This window comes from Cyanistes caeruleus, chromosome 14 (genome assembly GCF_971803275.1).
Source record: "Cyanistes caeruleus chromosome 14, bCyaCae1.hap1.1, whole genome shotgun sequence".
Lineage (NCBI taxonomy): Eukaryota > Metazoa > Chordata > Aves > Passeriformes > Paridae > Cyanistes > Cyanistes caeruleus.
The window spans coordinates 12,585,349-12,606,791 of record NC_141714.1 but is presented as its reverse complement, the minus strand read 5'-3'; the positions used below and the strand labels follow the sequence as shown (position 1 = coordinate 12,606,791).

The 21,443-nt window shown below is 44.2% G+C and overlaps 1 long non-coding RNA gene across 1 annotated transcript; it reads left to right on the top strand.

Moving 5' to 3' along the window:
- Positions 1-1,738: 1,738 nt before the first annotated feature.
- Positions 1,739-16,378, top strand: LOC147650563 (uncharacterized). The gene is made up of 3 exons (XR_015276190.1): positions 1,739-1,908; positions 11,245-15,658; positions 16,050-16,378. It is a non-coding gene; the product is annotated as an uncharacterized LOC147650563 (long non-coding RNA).
- Positions 16,379-21,443: the final 5,065 nt, after the last annotated feature.

Genomic DNA, 21,443 nt, shown 5'->3' with positions numbered 1-21,443 from the left:
CTGGGGGAAGCAGAGGTGGTGCATAGACACAGGGACAATCCTGCAGCAGCACCACTTGTTGCAGGTCCTAAGATGTGCTGAGGAGATAAGCCAAGACAAGGCTTGTGCCACTGCACTGCAGCATAAGGAATCCAGCCGGCAGAATTCCACCCCCGTGGACAGTAACAATGCAGTAATGCCAGAGCATCCCTAGCTGAACTGCACCTCACTGGCAAAATTTTGTCCCTATATCTGAAATACCAAGGAAAATGATCTTTTTTTTTTTTAGGAACTAATAAGGTACCAAAACCCCCACAGTGTACAGGATGATACAGAGCCCATCTAGGGGGTTTGGATACCTGCTTCAAGCAGCACCCGAAGCAAAGCTGCAGGATGGGAGCAGTCTGTGCTGCAGATACTACAGGACAGCATCACTAAGGCTCAATAGGATCAGCAAACTCCAAAAGTGAAAGGTTTCAGATGAGACTCTCAGTTTCAGAGTCCATGCTGAGCTCACTTGCTATTTACAAAAGCTCATATCTAGCAAAGACATGATAAGCAATTTCTCTGCCAACACACGAAGAACTCTGGTGCAGGTGAGGCAGACCTGTTCTCTGCAGCTCCAGCACATGCACCTTCTGGACAGATCATACAAACTGCAAAGCCAGAAAAAGCTTCTGATTTGGGGAAATTAAGGTTTGGCTCTGCTGTGCTAATGAGCAGTCATTATTTGAAGCACCAAAGCCAAAGGAAGGAAATCCTGGAGCAGGGTGAAAACACACAGAGGTGTCAGGGAGAAGGATGATTACCTTCCCTTCAGAATCAGGCTACTCTCACACTAAGGCTGTCACAGCATATCCTGAAAAGCAGCTGAAATGAGAGTTACCACTGAAGGTAATGAGGAAGTGGATGAACTGGAGATGGAACAGCTACAGCCCAGCACTTCCTCTTTCCTGGCTCAGCTCTGCCTTGAGCCAAGGATCTCACCAACTCCAGGCAGTGGGAGAGGCTACAACTGGCAGGACTGAGTGTGGGGGTTTAATTGGGGTCATCCTGGGACTATGAAGTTTGATCTTCTCCTACCTTTCAGCTACATTCTTTTCATCTATTCTGTGTAGGTGCATTATTATAAAAACCTACTGGTTTTTAAAAGAGCTTCATAAATCCAAGAAGGGAGCAAACAGTGTAATTAGCAAGCAAATTACACACTGCAATATGATGAAGAGTGAATAGAGAGGGGTAACTTGTTGAGATCTATCTGCAAATAAGTTTCCCATTGGAGCAAGGTACATAAACAACTAGTCAGAAACTTATTACATCTGCATGAGTCACTACTGGCTTGAATGCTGCAAAAAAAGGTAAGAGTTCACTGAATCCTAATTGGTAACAACCACGTGATCAGCCTCAGAGCTAGTATAACAATTTGTCTTGGCATCTGCCAAGGAAGGTGGGAATCTCCCTTGGAACAGACAATACGACACACTTCCCTCTGAATTATTATAACTTTGAAATGACGGGGCTTTCAGGCACAGTTACGGGACAGGAGCAGCCGTTCTTTCCCAGTGTGTGTATGTAAAGCAAGGCAAGGCAGCAGCGGGCGCGGCAGCCCCGAGGAGCAGAAGCCAAAGCCAGCCCCAGCCGCTCTGGGCTGCGGCACCTTCCCCTTGGCTGCAGTTCCGCTCCCGGCCGCCAGGGGCGCTGCTGGCTCCCGGCCGGGCAGGCGCTGCCAGGATTCCCCCGCACCTGCAGGGGGCGCTGTGGCGCGGCCGCGGCTCCCTCAGGCGGTGATGGCGGCCGGGCTGGATGGTGAAATGGGCTGCGGCAGAAGCTCGGAGCGGAGCTGGCACCGCAGAGACGGGCACACCCCGGGGTGGCGAACGAAATGCGGCAGAAACTCCTCAGCCGCAGCAGGAGCCGTGGGGTGTCCGGGTAGGCAGGGGCTGTGGGGTTCCACTGTAGTGAAAAGCCCGGAGCAGTGGCAGAGGAGTGGTGGGGCTGGGCAGCGGCAGCCCGGCTCCCAAACACGGCCGGGAGAGGCTCCTCGGAGGGGGAAGGGGCTCAGGGCCCCGGGTTCTCCCTGAGGCACCCGAGTAGATGGTGAAGGTCTTTTCTAGTGTGATCAGGTGTTAATAAGGTCCCAGTTCAATGGCCACTCAGACGAGAAGAGCCTCACTCACGGTAGAAGACAGAGCCCCGTAGTGGTGGCGGTGAATTCTCCCACAGCAACCACAGCCTGTCTCCCCTCAACATTGAGAGGAATAGGAGCTGCACCCAGCACCTTCCCCCAGCACAAATCTCGAGGTATCTCTGGCCCTCCAAGAGAAACCCCTCAGCGAGAGTGACCAGCTGCACCCTTCCCTTGAACCATGGCAACTTCTTGGGTCTCTCTCATGCGCCGATTGTTATTGTCTCTTAGCAACAGATGCAAGAAAATTCCCTGAGAGAAAGAAACGAAAGGAGAAATCCTAACCTCCAGTACAACTCCACATATGTAAACAATGCTGCTTTCCTATAAAGTTTGTAGAAAGATGTTAAAAAAAAAAAAATAATGCTGTTTTTAATTTAGCTGGTTGCTGTAAAATAATGCCAAAATAGGAAAAAAACACAAAATCCCAAACAATCCAAAATACCAATTTCCAGTGCTCAAGAGTCAGTAACCAAAGACATGAAACAGGTTAATAATAACATTTAGTGTAGCTATGCATTACACTGCTGGTTGTCCCGTCAGCAACACCTAATTGAACTAAAATTATTCACTGCATATCTAATGAGAAGACACAGTCTCAAGGCTGTGATACAATCAGTCACTCAGCATTAGGCTTTTCTATGAGACATAGCTGATGGCACTCACTTGTGCAGGGCATGGAGGAAATGCCAGTGCTGGACCAGCAGCTCTGGTTTGCAGCAGATATTACTGTTTATGACGGCCTTGATCTTTTTGTTGTATATTTACAGACCCTACTGCTGTGCACAGACATCCCACACTAAATCTATCAGAAAACATTACCCACTGTAGCTCTTGGCAACACCAACTCCACTATGTCAACCAGCCAAAACAGGGCTCTAAACGAGGAGAACAACTCAGATCATATGTTTTGCTAATTATGCATAAGAAGAAGACGTAAACAAGCTCCATTAAGATTATTATGCATGAGTTCATGTTTTTGCACAATTCACAAATTACCTATAACTGCTTTTCTCAGATAAATAAGGTTGGAATGATACAACTGACATTTTTTGCCAAACTCTATGACTTCACCACAGCTTTCAGAGAAATTACCCTGAGATTTACAGTCTTACTAACCCATGACCCTGATATTGTCTGATGAGATTTGATTATCATCCTAGTCTGGTGGCTGAAAAGAGTCCTTTTCTTGATCCAGAAGACTCAGAGCAGAAGCAATATGTCTCTAAACTGAATCTGAGTCTGAAATAAACTCTCCCAGCTGTGTATGAGCATGGATGGCTGTGCTCTGTCTAGGAGGAAAGCTGGGTCAATAGGATGAACATATAAGATATCTTTCTTTTTGGATTCAAGCCAATCTTATACAAACTGGGAGTCCTAAAATAGACAAAATTATTAGAAGACATTGATACCTGATTCCCTGATCACACCAAGTTCACAATGTTCCTGCAGAGAGATGCATGGAGAGTCTGGGGGATCAGGACAAAAAAACCCAAACAGGTTTCCTGCAAGCTTCATCTCCACACCATGAACAAACACGACTCCAAATGCATAAAGCCATGGCCTCTCTCTTAGATCACAATGAACATATTGCTTGGCAATGCCATTCCCTTTTTAAAGCTCTCCATTCCCCAGCACTTCTGGCTTCACTCCTAACTGCATGCCCACTTGGGATTTCCTGTTGAAAAATGTTGGGAAACAACTGCACTCAATTTCTCAGTCTCTTTTGACTTTTTAACAGTGCATAATCAGTTCAGGGCAGACTTGTTAATTTTTAAATTAACCATATTATTATTTTGATACTATTTTCTTCTGGGTCATTAGATGACAGGAATGCCTTTCTAACCCCATGTTACTCTGCTAATTGCTTCAGTTGTACCTACTGATCACTGTCAAACACTGCAAAGAAAAAATTTGATATGAAGAGGTTGCCTGTTTTTCTATAGTATTTCTGGGCAGAGATAGAATGAAAATACCTCCCTGAGATGAGAGTAACGTGGGGCAAGTCCATCGTTTCAGCCAGTGCTGCAGACAGCTTTAGTGGGAAGAGAGCAGTGATCAGCTTCTTCCCTTGACCGGGCTGTACACAAGCAGAAAGTCTTACCTTACATCTCTTAGATTCATAATTCCCTGAATGACCTTCATGGATCTCTTTAAAATAGTTTCAAAGCACTGCCAAGTTCACCAACCCTGCATCATTTCCAAAATGATGCTGAGAGCCTTTGCTTAAATCAGCAGTGGGGTAAGAGCACCTTGTCCCAGAAGCTCTCTTCACACCTGAAGTGCTTTAAAAAGGTAATTTAAGGATTTCTGCAGAAATCTCATCCATTTTCCTAAATGGAAAGGACACAACTACTGTAACACTGAGGGCCCAGTGGACTGGGGGCAGAGCAAAAGTCTAGAGAAATCCAACAAGACCCATGTTTTAACCCAAAATTAACCCACATGTCCATGAGCTGCTGCTACCATTGAGTCAGAACAGGCATGTCCTTTCCTATGGATGTGTTCAGGCATTCAGCTTCCAAATCCAGCTTGCTCAGGGGCTCTTGCTTGTGCAAAACTGTGCCCAGACCACAAATTAAGGTTTGCCAGTGGCATCACATTCTCCTTGACTATGACATCCATAGCCCTTAACTACAGGTATTTAGAATTATATTAATGTCTCCTGTATTATGTAAGGCAGATTAGAGTTCTGTTCCATTTAATCTTGCTCATCCATCATTTATTTAACTTTGTGTATTGTCATTCAAGGCAAGTATTTTGAAATCAAAGCTCCATTAAACCTATTCAATTAACTGTTGTTCTGGGTAACTGTTATCACTGGGTGCAATAGCTTTTATTAACTGAAATAGAACAATATGAAAATGAAAAATACGTGATTGTTAACCTTGGAGCATCCCCAGGTCCTCATTTTAAAGCAGCTCAGGTATTTATCCTACAACTTATAAATAAATTAATATTAAAAAAAACTAGGAAAAGTTGCAGAAACAGACAACTAAGCAATGTCTTCCATAATTGATTCTGCTTTTTTAAGCAGGTAGATCTTTTTTTCCATGCAGCACGCAAAAAGGCTTTGATGTTTTATGTAATGCTGTCACTCACTGAAAGGCAACTTGAAGTTCAATATAAAATTCAGACTGCACAGAGAGCCCAACTTCATAGCTCTTTCTCTCTTATTTGTGAAATGCTTTATATTTAAGGATATTAATACTGCTTGAAAACTATGCTCAGAAGAGACATATTGTGGTGACTTTGTCTTAATCACTTTGTAATTAGATGTACATTTAGTAACTTCAAAGTAAGAGGAAATATTGGTCTATTTCTGTACTATTCTTACTCTATGTCATGCTTGTAAAAACTTCAAAGTGTCTAAAAAATCAGCCTGATTTCATACATAATTAGGTATGGAACTGATACTTCCAAACAGCAGCCTAAGACAATAGCAACCCTCTTCCAGCCCTTGGCAAGAAACAAATCAAGACAGAGACAACAGCAAGAATAGCTGATACCTGAAATCACCTCCTTGCTTTCTAGAGTGAGAAAGCTTAGGATCAGACAACCCATGTGGTCTGTATATCATCAAATTTCTCATTTGTGCCAGGAAGTTATCTAGGAAATATTATAGACTGAAATATATAAATTGGTCAGAGATTGGCTAGATCCAGAAACATGCTTTAAACAGGATGTTGCAGAACACTAAGAGGCTCTAAGGGAAGATGCCCAACTCTCCCAAGGCCAAAGATACCTGCTACAGGATCACATAAAATTGCCAGTAACTTGGCAGTAACAAGACAAAATTGCACTGTGAAATTCCACTATGCTTAGATACAGTTGTTAGCTTTATCCTGGGAGAAGTTTAATCCAGGCTTCCTTGTAATCCTTTTCCTATTGCTGACCAACACCACCTCCCCCAAACAGCCCAAACCACTCTTCATGGACAGAAGTGCTTGCACAGCACAGCCTGCCATCCCCTCAGCAGTTCTCTGGTGCAGGAATCAATACAAACTCCTATTAAGGCATATCTTTTTCTGTTGTTCCTCTGCCACAGTGCAGAGAACCAAAAAATACCATTGAAGAGATGCACACATGAGACTGGATGACTTACAGGCAGCATGAACAACAGATGTACGTGGGTATTGACAACCTTTCTTGCTCAGAGTAATTACTGCAGGCTACAGTGAAGAAACTGCAGTCTCCCAAACACCTTCAGACACATCTCATTGGCCTCCAGCCAGATCATCCCACAAGAATCTTTTCAATTACACAATCCTATAAAAACCATTAGGTTTCATGATGGTGATGAATCTGTCCTCTGACTAACCTTATTATTTGCTTGCTTGCTTTGTGAAGAGCCAGATCAGGCAGCTTCAGATTTATCCATACATTTTCAGTGTTTTGTTAATCACCCTATTGCTTTATTGATATTCCCATATTGGACAATCACCTTCATCTGAAGAACACTTGCTAATTGTCAGTACTGGGGAGCCTGGACATTTGTGATAAGTCTGATTAGCGGAACAGCATTTCTGTTGCTCTGTCAGAATGTAATGATCAGCTGTAAAACAACAGGATGAAACAAGTGTGAAACAAAATAAAATGCTATGTGTTTTCATCCATGGGAAATCATGCCTTATCAATAGCATATGATTCCTTATAAGAAAGCTTCCTTGTTGAGCTGGGAAAGCATACTTGTCCTCACCCATCCAGAGTGTGCAGTCAGTGAAATCTCCTTAAGTGAGTTACTGCTTGAAGACAGAGTGGCTGGGAATTAAGAGCAGGAACCAGCTCCATTGGGATTACCAGCAGACTGTGATGAAATGAGACTTCCCAGAGCAAGGGCATCATCCGTGATGATGATCCAGTTCATGGTTGTCATTAAAGATCCTGGTCCATGAAGCAGCTGTGGTGTTCAGGGAACATGCCAGGCTCATGTTCAAGGCAAGAGCAGTCTTACAGAGGGAGAAATAACATCAAACCTGTGTAAAATTGCACTATATTACCAGGCTTTTCTTTTTCTAAAACCTTGAAACGGTCAGGCTGGGAGTCAGAGAAAAGGTGACATCAGAGGGACTGGTACAGATAAAACAGAGAATGCCTTGCAAAAGGCACAGCTTGGCTCAGCTCTGCTTGACATTGAGCAGGTGATCACTGACACAGGCCCATGTGAAGGAAGAATAAAAAATGTACTTCATCTCCTGAAGACTCAAGATCTGGGGGAAAAGAAAAGCAATCAAGAGTGCAATTTGATTCTAATTCCCAAACTTTTGAAGGCTGCTGCAGTGAAATAGTTCATAATGGAGCAATTTCTACCACCACACTGAAGAGGAGAGATGTATGGGCCAGGAACAAATCAAAAGCCACTCTACCAGAACCATTGCTCTTGAAGAGCCATCAAAATTGCGGCTGAAGTGTCTTCAATGCACATAACTTAGCATTCAATCATTGCCCAGGCTGATGCCAGCCTAACCAGCCCTGCACAGGTCAGTGTATTGCTGCTGTTGGGGCTGAGCCTGGGGCCAGGTGACTTTTGAGCTTCTCTGTGCAGGACAAGGAGAATGAGATGCTCTCATTTGCCTCCCAGAAACATTTCACCTCTAAATAATTAAGCAGTGGAGAAAAAAGGGGTTCTGTGTCTTCAAGGGCTCTCTCTCACGGGGTACACCAAAAAGGCTCAGATGTTCAGTCCGTACAGGGTTGACAGCAACTCCTGCACCAAGCCAGGAGGCCCTGCAGTGACTTGTCTGTGGTCACCAAACCCTTGGAAGTTTGCAGGATTTCCTCAGCTCAGCTGGGACAGGGATGAGCAGGAGCAGTGGCACAGCCAGGACAGGCACCTGGGGCTGAGGCAGGTCCTGCCCTACTGCCAGGAGGGCTCAGCCAGGGCACCTTCTGGACCAGAGCACCACAGTGAGACAAGCTTAGCACTAACCCTAATGCTACCTATTACAGGAAACTAAACAGGAAACAGGAGCTACCTATTACAGGAACAAACCCCATTAATTTTAATGGTCTCCCATTTATGCTGGAATAATGGTGCTCCCACACTCCCTCACCTGACAGTGTCCACTGAGACAAACAGCAGTTAATTCCTAAAGCAGTGGCACCTCTGTACCCCACGAGCCCTGGGCTGAGGGACCAAAGCTCAGAAAGGAGCACCCTGACACACAGATGCAGCATGAGCGATGCTGACATCCTGCTCACTGCCACTGCAGGACTTCCCCAGAGCAGGATTAGTGCCTGGCTGAGGGGAGGTGATGGTTTTGCTCCCAAAATCTCTCTTCCAATCTCTCTGCAAATTTAAGGTGGTCTGAGGGACCTGAGCAGGATCCCAAACTGCAGAAATCTGGGGTGCTGAGACTCCTGAGCTCTTCCAAGGGCAGGCAGAGCCACCCAGCCTCTCTCATCTGGTAGAGAACATCTGCTTATCTGAAACTGCAGTTTTCACAGAGAAAAAGAAGAAAAACAGGTGGCATTTTTCACTCTTTCCCATTTAATTTTTAAACTGAAAATACCACAATTTTCAAAGAAGGCTGAAAAAAAAATAGATTACAAGACAGAACATAAAGAGAAATTAATAGAAGTATTTCCACAGGATTTTTTAAGCATGAAAGCCTTCTTGTAAATATCTATGGAAAGATTACTGCTATTTTGGATCAGCTGTGGAGTCAGCATCAAGCAACAGATTTTGCTGAGCATCCGCTCCTCTGGAAGCATTTCCCAGGATAGAAAGCAAAACACCCAGAACTTCTCAGCACACTCAATTTGCTAATTTTGTCCAAGGAAATCTACCCTCCAAACTGATCCCTTCATGTCTTAGACAGAGCAGTCCCAAGGAGGACCAGCAGCGCTCTGTTCCCATCAGCCCTTTGTACAACACACTGCACATACACTCCAGAGCCTTTCCCTTGCCAAATACACATTTTTATCCATTTTAACGCTGATCTTCCCTGCAGCCCCTAGGCAGTAATGAGTGGCTGAAATGGGCAGGGAGGCAGCAACAAAGCCACTCTCGAGGTGTTGTGGAGCACTGAATCTCACAGACATCACTGGTGGGACGTGAACTCCTCCTCAGAACAAGAGTGGGGAAAGCTCAGGGAACTCGTTCCTGCTGCCCAGATGTGTTCAGCATAGCAGGCAGCTGTGCTGAACCAGGGCTATCCTGAAATAAAATCCATCAGACAGCATGGAGAATGAGACCCTGGAGAGAGGGTGGAACACTGTATAGCCATGGATGCTGACTAATGAACACAGATTCATTATCTAAGTCATGCTCAACAGTGTTAAAGCACAAGACCCGTCTCATTGCACATGCCAGAGGCAGCAGCATCTCTCTTCAGACCCTACAGCACCCAGGTGCACATGTAAAGGCTTTTCTTCAAGGGAATTACTAGCAAAGCCAGCAACTTCTACCATGCAGATGAAACAATATTTTTAAATAATCATTGAAATAGTGGAACTAATGAGATTTAACCACAGCTTTGGGTTTTTCCCCTCCTGGATAAAGCCCTTGTACTATAATTTATTTATTAACATAAGCCCTTATTGCAATTGGGATTAACCTGTTTTGAACTGCTGGGAACTGAACAGGCACAGGGGATGTGGATCCAGCACAGGGAACCCATGCCCAAGGAATCCAGGGTTTTGTGTAAGCTGTGGGGACTGGAAGTGTTACCAGAATGCCAATGCTGGTCACAAGGAGGAAAACAGCATCCATGGTGCCTGTGGATGGTGCTGGAGAGATGCTGGCAGATGCAGTTTCACCCTAGATAGGTGCTGCATCTTCTGGATGAAGACAATATGCTCCCCTGAGCAGGGCATTTGTCCTGAGAAACTCCCCAGCCTCATCTTCACTCACACATTCACGCACATTTTTTGCCTTTACCATGATTAAGAACAACTGCACTACTAATCATCCACATGCACATGTGAACACAGGGTAGACAACAGCTTTCAAAACCATTCCAGATTTTGGGCATAAAAATGCTTTTGGGGATAGAGAAAATCAGCATACAGAGACAAATCTCCCCATCTACTAGAAGTTTATTTCCTGACAACATGGATATAGCAGAGCAGTACTCACTCCTAGCAATTCCAGTTAAATCAATGAAAATAAAATAATTTTGTTTCAGGAATTGGTTCATATTCAGCCAGACAGGATGAGTGACAGTGTGGTTCCACCCTTGGCTGGTTGCTTGGATTTTAACAAGTATATTATCTAGAATTGAGCAATCATCCACCACCTGGACTCTTAGCAGAGTATTGATGGATTTTTGGTCCAGCCCTGAATCTGCCCAGGACAGAATTACTATTTTTACTGATTTACTGATTTTGGAAGGTGTTGGTCAGGGCTTACCTCCCAGAGGCTGTGCTGCCCCAGGCACCAGGCACAGGGAATGGGATTTGGAGCTGGTCCATTCACCAGCCTGGGTGAAAGCCAGCACCCACCTGTTTCAGCTATCATTCTGCAGAGCAGGAGATCCACTTAAAAACCCAACTGATTAAAGCTTATACAAGCATGCTTTTATTTTTTATATTTTTGCCAAAATTAACTCTGTAAAGTGTCAATGCTACAGCAGAGCTCTGCAAAGCAGGGTATTTGTAAAGCTGTTTAAAAGATTTTAAAAATTGGGAAAGTGAGTTTAAAAAAGGGAGCTTCAGATGAAAACTTTAAAGCCAGTTTGCCAGCTAAATTGTACAAGGGGAAAAATAAAGTTATCAGGTTTCTAATACTACATTTACAAGACAAGCTAAATATAGCAGCATTAGACTAAAGCATTGTCTTTAGCACACTTAAGTTTCAGCAATTCATTTGCTGATTAGCATCTACATGAAATCACTCAGCACCTTGATTTTTGGAAAAAAAATACAAATAGTGAATTTTTATCTGTTAAGGAAACCCAAATCACAGTGGGCTAAACATAGAAAAGGCAAGCGATAGCGGAGAATGATGTAAAACCTAATTAAAGACCTTTGGCTGCCACAGAATTGAAAACCAATTAAAAACCTCTTTTTGCCTAGGAAGGTCCCAGAAGAAATTCCTAAATCTTAATTTGCTTCTGTCCTTATCTGTACTGTGACAGGTCTCTGAAGCCTCCTCAGCCACGCCAGGAAGATAAGAGAGCAGTGAGCAGAGGCACTTGGAGTCTGCCTCCCTCTCCACAGGCAGAGCCGCCGGGACCGTGAGCTTTAATTATGGAGCACAATCGGCTGCTCCATTAGAGAAAGGATTTTTAAAGCCTCATTTAAAACTTGATATGCCAGCCTCAATAGCTCACTGCCAGGCACAGCCCTGGTGGAGGATGAAGGATGATGCTCAGCCCAGGCCATACCTTGAACCCACCTGCTCCTGCCAGCACTTCCAGATGCTCCCAGCTTGGGCTGTCTCCTGTCCTGCTCCACAGGGATAGTGCCTTGGCACTTTGCCAGACACTTGATACCATTTTGTTTTATTGTTGTAGGGAATTATCAATGACAGAAGCTAGGAACACTCAGAAAGACTTTTTACGGGTTTATACTTAATTTTAAAATCTAATCTAAATGCTTAATAGCCTTTCCTTTTTATAAAATTAACACTTAATTCTTTCCTTGCTACTTGAATGAATTCATATCTGTGGTCAGCCAGAGAAGATGAAATTGGAAATTACAATTCTGGGGTGTCATACTGCATATGAGTAATCAGAACCATGGATTTTGACATTGATTTATTTTCTTTATTAACGCTTTTTGTTGCTTATGACAATATCACTGTGACTTGAGGTTTGAGATTCACAACCATGGCAAGTGCAGAGACCAGAGGGAACCAGAGTGAACCAGAGTGAACCAGAGAGCTCGGCTCTGCTCCCAGTTCCAGCAGTGGGAAGGTGCAGCTTGCCCTGTTTGTGCCCACAGTGGTTGTCCTCCCTAGAATTGCATACACACAGATCAGAAATCCCAGACCACTGAGACTCTGCAAAGCATGACTTGGGAGCTGGTGCCGTGCCAGAGGGGGAGCATCCGAGGGCAGAGGGCATGCTGCCTGATGTGTCCATCACCTGAGACATTCTTGGAAAGATATCAAAGAACCTTTTCTCCTGCACATCTTTTCCTTTTGTTGAATGCTCCCTTTCTTCTGTTACTTCTCTCCTTTTCCCTTCACTTTTTTAGATTTCTAACATATTCTGTTTTTTCCTTCCCACCAAGGCAGACTCAATCTTGCCTCCCACTGCGGAGCTGCACAGCTGGGTCAGCTCTCCCTGCTGCAGGCAGCAGGTGACCCTGTTCACACCATCGCTCTCATGAGCTCAGGTCTTCTCACCCGAAGAAGGAGAATTAAAATTATCTTAGCAGCACCCTACACAATGATGGATGACTGATCATGGCACTTTACCCCCAGAGATCCCACAGGCATTGCTTGAGCTGGCAGCTTGCTGGGATTTTCTTGATTTAATGTGTACCCATGAGCTACCTGAAGAGTAGCTTGGGCAGTGCAGGTCCTTTAATCATTTTTCCTGCTGAAGTCCTAGGCTCCGTCCAAGTCAGCAGTGCAGAGGAGCAGACAAAAAAAAAATCTGGTCTGTCTGTGCCTGTGTAGACAAAAAAAAATATCACAGCAGTGGTATTTACCAATTGATTAGCAATGACAAGTGCTTCCACCTTAAGCAAAAGGACCACTGGAGCCCCAGAGCAATCATATAAAGCAAATTCTCACCTTGAGAACATATTGACATTATTTAAAACTCACACTCCCGGTGACTTTGCTCCCTTTGCTTGTGCCCCTCATGATGGCAGCTGTGGTGGATTGCTGCCTTGAGTCTGCCATGCAAGTGATCTCCATGTTCCACTCTCTCCCAGTGCCGGGACTCTTGCTCCCCATGGGCAGGGATGGGTGCTTTAATTGCAGCCTCTTTCCCCAGGACTGGGGCCTCAGAGGAGCTGAGCTGTTCCTCCCAGGGACAGCTGGGATCCTGAGGCCTCACTCTCTGGAATGCAGTACCACGGTGTCCCAGGGCTCTGGTGGTCCTGCTGCTGTAGATAGATGCACTCATCACTGCTGAGCATTTGCAACCAGCCCTCAAGGATCATTTCCATGACCAAGGGCTATTAGTCATCTGACCGGCTTGCTCACCACGCCAGCAAGTTCTGCTGCTGCACTCCTTACACGAAAAAAGGCAGCTTTAATTTGGGGGAGGCAGCTTTAATCCTGCTGGAGGAGAAAAGCCATCAGGAGTTCATTTAGTGCAGCTCGATGGGAGCACTCTGTGTCTGCTCTCACGCCATCAGATGCTTACTGAGAAGCAACTCCAATTGGGAATTAACCCATTTTGCAGTTACTGCTAAACCTCTGGGTTTAATGATTTTTAAGGAAGTATTTTAATCCCCATTCCTAGGTCTTTTTTTCCCCAGAGGTCTCTTGGCCTTAAAGCAGGTTCATTTCTACAATGACAGCTTCAGAACCTTGTCTGAGACAGGTTGGATTCTGAGCTCAGGGGCCTCCAGGCCATCAGATACATCCAGGTATTCCAAAACCATCAGCCTCAAGGGCTCTTCTGTACATAAAAATAGCCTTTGATTTTGCCCCTCCTTCCCCCACTGGTACAGCTACATTTTATTTTCCTTCATGCCAAGCCTTTATTCCTGAACAACAGGAAGGCATTGACTGCCTAGAGAGAAGGATAAAGAAGAACTGTCTAGAGGTTTGTGTATTGTAAGGTCACAGCAGGTCTTCCCTGACGTAAATCACTAATAGCATGGCTAGACACACTAAATGACATAAAAGTCAAGAGTGGACAATTAAATATAATTTCAAAGTGGTAGTTATCCTACTTGGGAAGACCACTGGATTTACAATGTCTAATCCTTTGCAAAATGTCTGTATATTAAGTAGCAATAGTTAATTCAACCACGTATCCTCTTGGTGACCTCGTTAGTCTATCCCCTTGCTAAAAATACTCTTGGTTTGTCCCTGGGAATACAGTGATTCTCATTAGCAAATCATGGTTACTCTTGTTTAATACAACAGCACAGACTAATATACATTAAAAATACATCAAAGACACTAAACGATAGCTTTCTGCCTTTCTGAGGGTAAAAACAGAGCAATCAGTTATTTTCTTGTGAGAATACAAAAGAACCACCAGACCACTACATGCAAAACTCTGCAATAACCTTGTGCAGGTATAAATTAGCCCCTATCCCTCCCTGTGCTCAGACCATGCATTGTTCCCACAGCTACACTCTTTTATTCCCTTTATGGCGTGTCTTGGAGGTCCTTGAGGCAGGGTTGTGCCACCTGGAATTACCAGCTCACTGAAGAGCTCTACACCTGCTTCAGGCTCAGCTCTTTTTTAAGCACAGCTTTCCAATGTCTCTGTCACAAGGTGCTGGCCCTGAATTACAGGCAGTTTCTTGTTGAATTTTTCCATGCTTTCACATCACTCCTGCAGAAGTTCTCCAGCCTGTGAGATGCAGCATGAGCCCTCTATTGCCCTTTCACATAAAGGCTCAACTTGCCAAAAAAATATGTTTACAGAAGTGTTACAGCAAACAACAGGATATTCTTAAGACTATACAAAGCATTTCCCATGATGGTGCTGGCCACAGGGCTGGTCAGGATCTCCCTTTCTCCACCTCTGTCCATCACCCAACCCAAAAGCTCAGCTCAGTGAGGAGCAGCTGGTAACACAGGGACAGCCCAAAATTGCTGAATCCAGCCCCTGCCACAGCTGGAAGCAGAGTCTGCAGGTGAGATGCTCTCCTGCCTGGAGGAAGCTCTGCCCAAGAGGGGTATGAAGCTCTCAGGTACCAGCAGCTTTGCCAAAGGGCATTCAAAGACCTGAATGTTTCCCTGGCCTTCACCATCCTTTAAGCAGCAAAACCCTAAGAACCTTCCAAACAGGCTGAAAGATAAGCAGTATTTTTTGTAACTTTTTTTTAAAATTACTATAGCTTTTACAGAACTAATTTTGCCTGTAATTTTATCAAACTGTTTTGGTGAAAACTGTTCACTCCCTACTTGGTGATGGCCACAACCAAAACTTATTAATGTGCCCATAGTAATGCTGGGAATATGCTCCACATTTCTTTTCTAAGCCTAAAATTATTTGAAATCACTTTCCATCAAGACATATAAATCTAATCTGTGACCCACACACAAACATCTCACCTGGTTCCACATTATTCACTGAAGCTGGAAGGAAAATGGATCTTTAATGAACACAAACAAACACAAAAAGCATCAGAGTATTTAACATTGCATCTTCTTCAACTGGGGAAAAACAGTTCCTCTGTTACATTCTTCCTGTTCATCACCTTTTTCAGGTGAGAACACACAATTATTGGTGATAGAAATTCTAATTCTAATTAGTAACCGAAGTAGCTTTTACTGAATAACTGCAAATCTTTCCTCTGTGCCTACAGGACATATTCTCTCTTATATTGTCTGTGATCATATAAGCAGAGCCCTGCTACTGGGCAAACCTGGTAGATGAAGCACAGAAATATCAGACATTCTGCAAGGTGTGAACTGGGCAAATGCTGCTGGTGTTGGTTGGTGGGGTTGTACTGTTTGCAAGAAAAACTTGCTACTGAACTGCTGCAGCCCTTTCCAGTGTTCTAATGGTGGGAAAATGGTAAAAACCTGCTACAGGCCTTGAGAAGGAGAAGGGATGAAACTCCTTTAGATTTCTCATTGTAGTGCACAACTTTACAACCAAATATTCATGTATAAACCATCATCCATTAGCAATGGTAAAACATGCACTAAAGATAATTTTTAAAAGAAACATTTAGTTGCTATTTATCCAATCAATTTTTTTTTTAGCCATTCAAGATGGTTTGATTTTTTGTCCCTTTTTAAAAACAATTCGTCCCACTCCACCTTGACATCTTGTTTACAATTTGTTTCTAGCCACAGAGAGCTGACAGATGTGATGTGATTAGCAAGACAAGACAGCCTAAATACAGAGCAGACAGCACAGCAGACAACACGCAAGGGGCCTGCGAGCTCCATCATCCCTACCAGCCCTGGAAGTTTCCATCTGACAGTGGAGATGGGCATTAACCCCTGCAAATCCGCACAAGGGTTGGTTTCAAAACGGGCTGCGCTCAGGAGTAAACTCAGTTTCTCTTGAATTATAAAGTAGGTGGCTTTCTGCAGCCCAGCTCGTTCAGACAGGAGCATTTCCAGCTCAGTTCCACTATCATTAGCAGAGTTAATAAAATAATTTTGGAAGTTCAGCTTGTGTGCTGACCTTGTCCTTGGTGCCACCTCAGCAGTGCTATGGGAGCAGGTGCAGAGTCCCACAGCTGCTCTGAGCTGCAGGAGCAGAGCTGCCTGTGGGGAAACCCTCCCCTCCAGTACTCAGAGCTGTCAGACATGGAGTCATCTCTGTGTTTTCCAAGAAAAGCAGTCAGGACTGGGAGGGAAAAGAGAAAACTGAGGAACTGTCTAACAAATCCAAATGAGCATTTCTGGTGTAGGCAAATTCAGATACCTGGGGTCTCTCTTGCCAGGGTCTTTACATTACAATGCTTTGGTTTCTCAAAACCACCCCCCAGTCAAGCAACGGGTAACACATCCAGAGAAGAAGCTGCTTTACAATCCTTTGATGGGGTCTTTCCAAAATATTACTCCCCAGTTTTGAAAGGCACACGAAGCCATCCAACATCCACCCCTCAGTACCACACATCTGAGCTGTCCAGAATCTGCAGGAAACAGTCACAAGCCTCTGCAGATGGCTTTACTTACTCTGGTGAGGTGTTTTCACTGATGGCTGTCAAATCACATGGATAAAAGTCCACAGTCAGAGAGTAGAAACTAGAAGTTGAACAAGGGGCATCCCACCTTCAGCAGGAGCAGCCCAGGTGGGTTCAGGGGCTGATGGTTCCTATCACAGCAGCCATGCACAGCATTTTGCAGAGGCATTAACCAACAGGGATGGTTCAGAGCCAGGAGGGGCAGCCTGCACTACATACTTGATCACAGCAGACTTTCATTCACTTACTCTTGTGATGAACCCAGTTACTTGCAGCAGTTCAAGGGCTGTTTTCATAAAATAACCAGTGGACAGGAGGTTCTCTTGTGCAGCCACTTGACAGCACAGTCTTTGCTATTGACATCAAAAATGTCACCTGCCTCCACCCCATCCTCCTTCAGGTAGATCACAAGGCATTAGAGGCTTTTGAGAAAAAACAAAAAGTATTATCAATAAACAGATGAAGAAAACAAGTCTTTCAAACCGTAGCTGATAACTGGCCTCAGAATAAATTATTAATAATTGTAATAACAAATAATAAAAAATTGTTTCACTTTATGTGTAAGGGAATACAGGCTTCCCAGGCAGCTTAGAAAAGAAACAGGAAAGAGAAAGGTCTTCCTCCAGCAAATGGAACTAGGAAAATAAGATGTGTCACACCCTCTGATCCAGTCCCTGGGCAGGCCAGGGCAAGGGTGCCCCTCCCAGACTCTGGCCCTGCTCTCCCCACATCCCCAGCCAGAACCTGAACAAATGGCAGTGCTGGTTACTGGGGAGCTGAGGAGCCATCCTGCTGGGCATCACCTCTCCCTGGAGCTTCATGGCACTCCTGCTCTCAGGGCACTGCTTTTGCCCACCAGCTACAACGTTCAGGGCTTCTCCCAGCAGGTCCCTCCCTCCACTCCCAGCACTGTGCCTGTAAGATTTACCAACACAGAGGTTTCACTTCCCTCTTAGCTTTCATGTTTGCATCGCACACATTGAGATTCTTCTGCTTAATCCTGACCCACTTCCAGTGGGAAAGCAGTAACAAGGAGCACAGGGTGTAATGGTTTGATGCTGCAAAGTCAGCTCTACATGGGGTGTAGGGAAAAGACTCAGAGCAGAAAGGCTTCTGTGAAAAGCAACTCCAGTGATTTTTAGTTTGTTTGCTAATTGACAAGCTGATTTTAGACTGCATGAAAGACTAACTGCTATTCGTTTCAGCCAGTGAGCTGTTAATGAAGCTGGAATTTGTCCTAAAGACCATATGGCACATGTCATCTCTATCAAGTTATCTAAATTCCACAAAGTCCACATTTATAAGTATGTAAATATGGAAGAGGAAAATGAAATGTGATTCTTTAAGAAGCATAGTTTCTGCTGTAACCCTTAGTTCCAACCTGCTGCTGTTTATTGAATGGCATTGGTCTCTCATGCCACATGATGTTAAGAAAAAAGAAAATCATCTTAATTTCAAAAAGACAGCAAAAATGAAGAGTGATATGAAGAATGTGAGGCATTTTAAAGCTCCCAATCTGATGCCTGTTCTAATGAAAATGCTGGTTTACAATGAGGATGGGTTTTCTCTGGGGAGGAAGTAAGGATAGGGAGAGCAAACAAGGTCACAGCTTTTTTCTCATCACCATTCCTGAGTACAGGACACACGCTTGGTGACATGAAGAGATCTCAGTCATGTCCCTAAACTACTCAAACCTCTGCATGGCCCAGCCTGCCTGGAATTAAACCTACAAAATGTCTGAGAAATATTTAGGGCCTTGGCAGAAAACTGGAGGGGGTAGCGGGGAGGCAAAGAAATCCCCACTCTCTCCAAAATCAGTGGCTGATGAGTGCTAAAACTAGGTGAGATCACTCAAGACTTGTTCTACATGCAATGATTGCAGCCCAAATTTGTCCTATGCTTTGGAGAGCCAAGATTCAAAGTATTCTGATGAACAACCAAAAAGAGAAAATCCTTCCTCCATGCAGCTGGGGGAAGGTATTTTTATGGCCCTGCTGGTTCCTGCCCAGAGGGGCACAGCAGCACCTGCCTTCCCAACATCACACTCCATCCTTCCAGCCTCCCAGAGCTGGGGCTGGAGCCCAGCTGGGGCAGAGGTGGCCACAGATGGCCCCTGGCTCTGGCACAGTGGGGACTGGACCCATCCCCCCAACAGGAGCAGGGATGGGATTTGAGGCTCCAGTGCCTTGGTGCAGACAAGTACACTTTGTTATTCCATGGTGTAAGACAAAAGCCACAGAGCAGGGAATAATGCAGAGATGTTTGGATTTTCCTTCCCCAGCACTGTGTCTCTGCAGGCCAAATGGAAATCTCCTGGGTTATTACACAGGATAAATTTGACAGGATTGTAAATCAAAGTTGTCCTAAATGGCAGAGCTGCCGACAGCAGACATTATCATTCAGTTGCATCTGATGTTTCCTTTTCTTTGTTTCTTCTTACCATGGGAAGAAACATCCCCTCCTTAAAAGTTCTGTAAAGTGAAAAGGAGAAGCAGAAACCCCAAGAAGATCTGAATTATGAACCAAAACCTGACATTTCATGTTTCCTGGGTTTGACTAAATGTAGTAATGCTGAAATAACTAGATACAGAAAATCTCTTTCAAAAGGCTTAGGATAAAAACCCAGAAAAGTGTATCCTCTAATATTCTATGCATTTTTAAAACAGTATTCAGAATTGACTAGATGGAAAACACAGTGACTTAGGGGAACTAGGGCATCACTTATGTGATATGAGCACTTGAGACATCCCATATACACACAAAGTATTAATAGTGTGGAATATCAACAGAAGTAATCTCTCTCTGTTTTGGGGACAGATGTAGGGATTATTTTATTGTCTTTATTTACAGCAACAATCCTTTCATTGTTAATGTCTTCAACTCCTGACAAACCATGCCTAAGGGACAGCAGCTCTCTCTCCCCTTTCTAGAAACTTGGGCTGTGCTTTAACTGCAATTAGGAAGCTGCTTTGATTTTCCTTCCAAGTGCACTGCTCCTGACCCTGGGAAAGGCGCTTTGGTCACACAAGGTTGTTCCCCTGAAGATGGAAGAACAGCCCCAAGGAGTCTTTCTGGGTAGGAAGGGAAGCTCAAAGGCAGGGGCCAAGGAAACCTCAGCATCAGTGTTTCACCTGCACTTAGGAGCAGGGAATACACATTCTGTAATAAACAGTAGGCACTCCTTGCAATTATCTATCTGAAAGAGTCAAATAGCACAGGCCAAAGCAATCTGCATTTAAATATATTAAACAGGGCAGACCTCTTCTTCAAAGCAATCTTTTTCCAGAAGTGTCTAATAAAAGAATGACCCCTCTTTACCCCAACTAACAATGCAACACCCATCAGCAGGAATTTTATGACTCTGTGATGGTATTCATTGACAGCTGTCAAACATTTGGGTAAAAATATGGAAAGATACACTGGTAGGCACTGAGTAAGAAACATGGGGAGGGGACTCAGGTGATCAGTGGTGCGTTTATTTCGGTGCATAAAACATGTAAGGAAAATTATTTCCACATTTCTAAGAAAAGGTTACAAGCAATGAAAAACAAATGGAAAAGAAACCAAGCAAATTTTTTTTACAGTAACACTGAACAAGGGAGGTAAAGGCAAAGTTATTAATTCAACAGAAGCTAAGTATTTTGGAACAATCCTGGTTATGAGGAACACTGGTTAAAACAGAGTAAGTCTCCTTTATTAATGAATACTGTTCTGTGAAACAACGTTTAAAATCTGAAATGTTCCTACAGGTGTTTTTCCTGCAGTGTTGTGCAGACAGATGAGAATAAACAAACTTGCTCTGTACTGAGAGCTGGAAAGTGTGACCCAACCCTGACCTTCCCTCCCACCATCTCCATCTGGGCACAGAAGAAAGAGCAGAACCAAAGGCCAACAAAAGCTGTTGTCACCCAAGGAGCTCCTGTGTCTGCCCCCTTCCAGAGCACTCGGCAGCTCGTGTGCACAACTCTCCTTGCAAAGGGGACGAGGACACCCTGGTGGTCTTGAGATGCCCAGGTTACTAAAATTTCCAGCCTGAGAGATTTGCCTCCTGCACACAGATTTTAGCTGGGTTTGGGAATATCTTGCAAAACAGTGAGGGGCTGGTGGGGAATCAAATGTCAAAGCCATGGCCTTCAATCCACAGCTCCACGTGGTCTTCAGCCCCACAGGTACTTTAGTTGAAGTATTTTGGAACTATTTGGATTTATTTTGGAACTCAATCAACAGGTAGCAGAGAAGACAGGAGGTGCTCTTCCACAAGGAAACAGTACAGAATGCTGTGGTCTGAGGGAGAATACAGCAACAGGCCAGCCAAGACTGCAAGCAGGTACAAACAACTGGGCTTTGACTCACTTAAGCCAACTATAAGTTATTTTAAATATATATATATAAATATATTTATCTCAAAGTTCTAAACCAAGATGCATTTCTCTTCCAGTCCCAAACACATTTTCATCTGAGATCTTTTCAAGTTGCAAAATGATTTCTCCTAAATGTTTAGGGAACAGGGTTCCAAATAGGAAGGGTTTAATAACCATGTGGATAT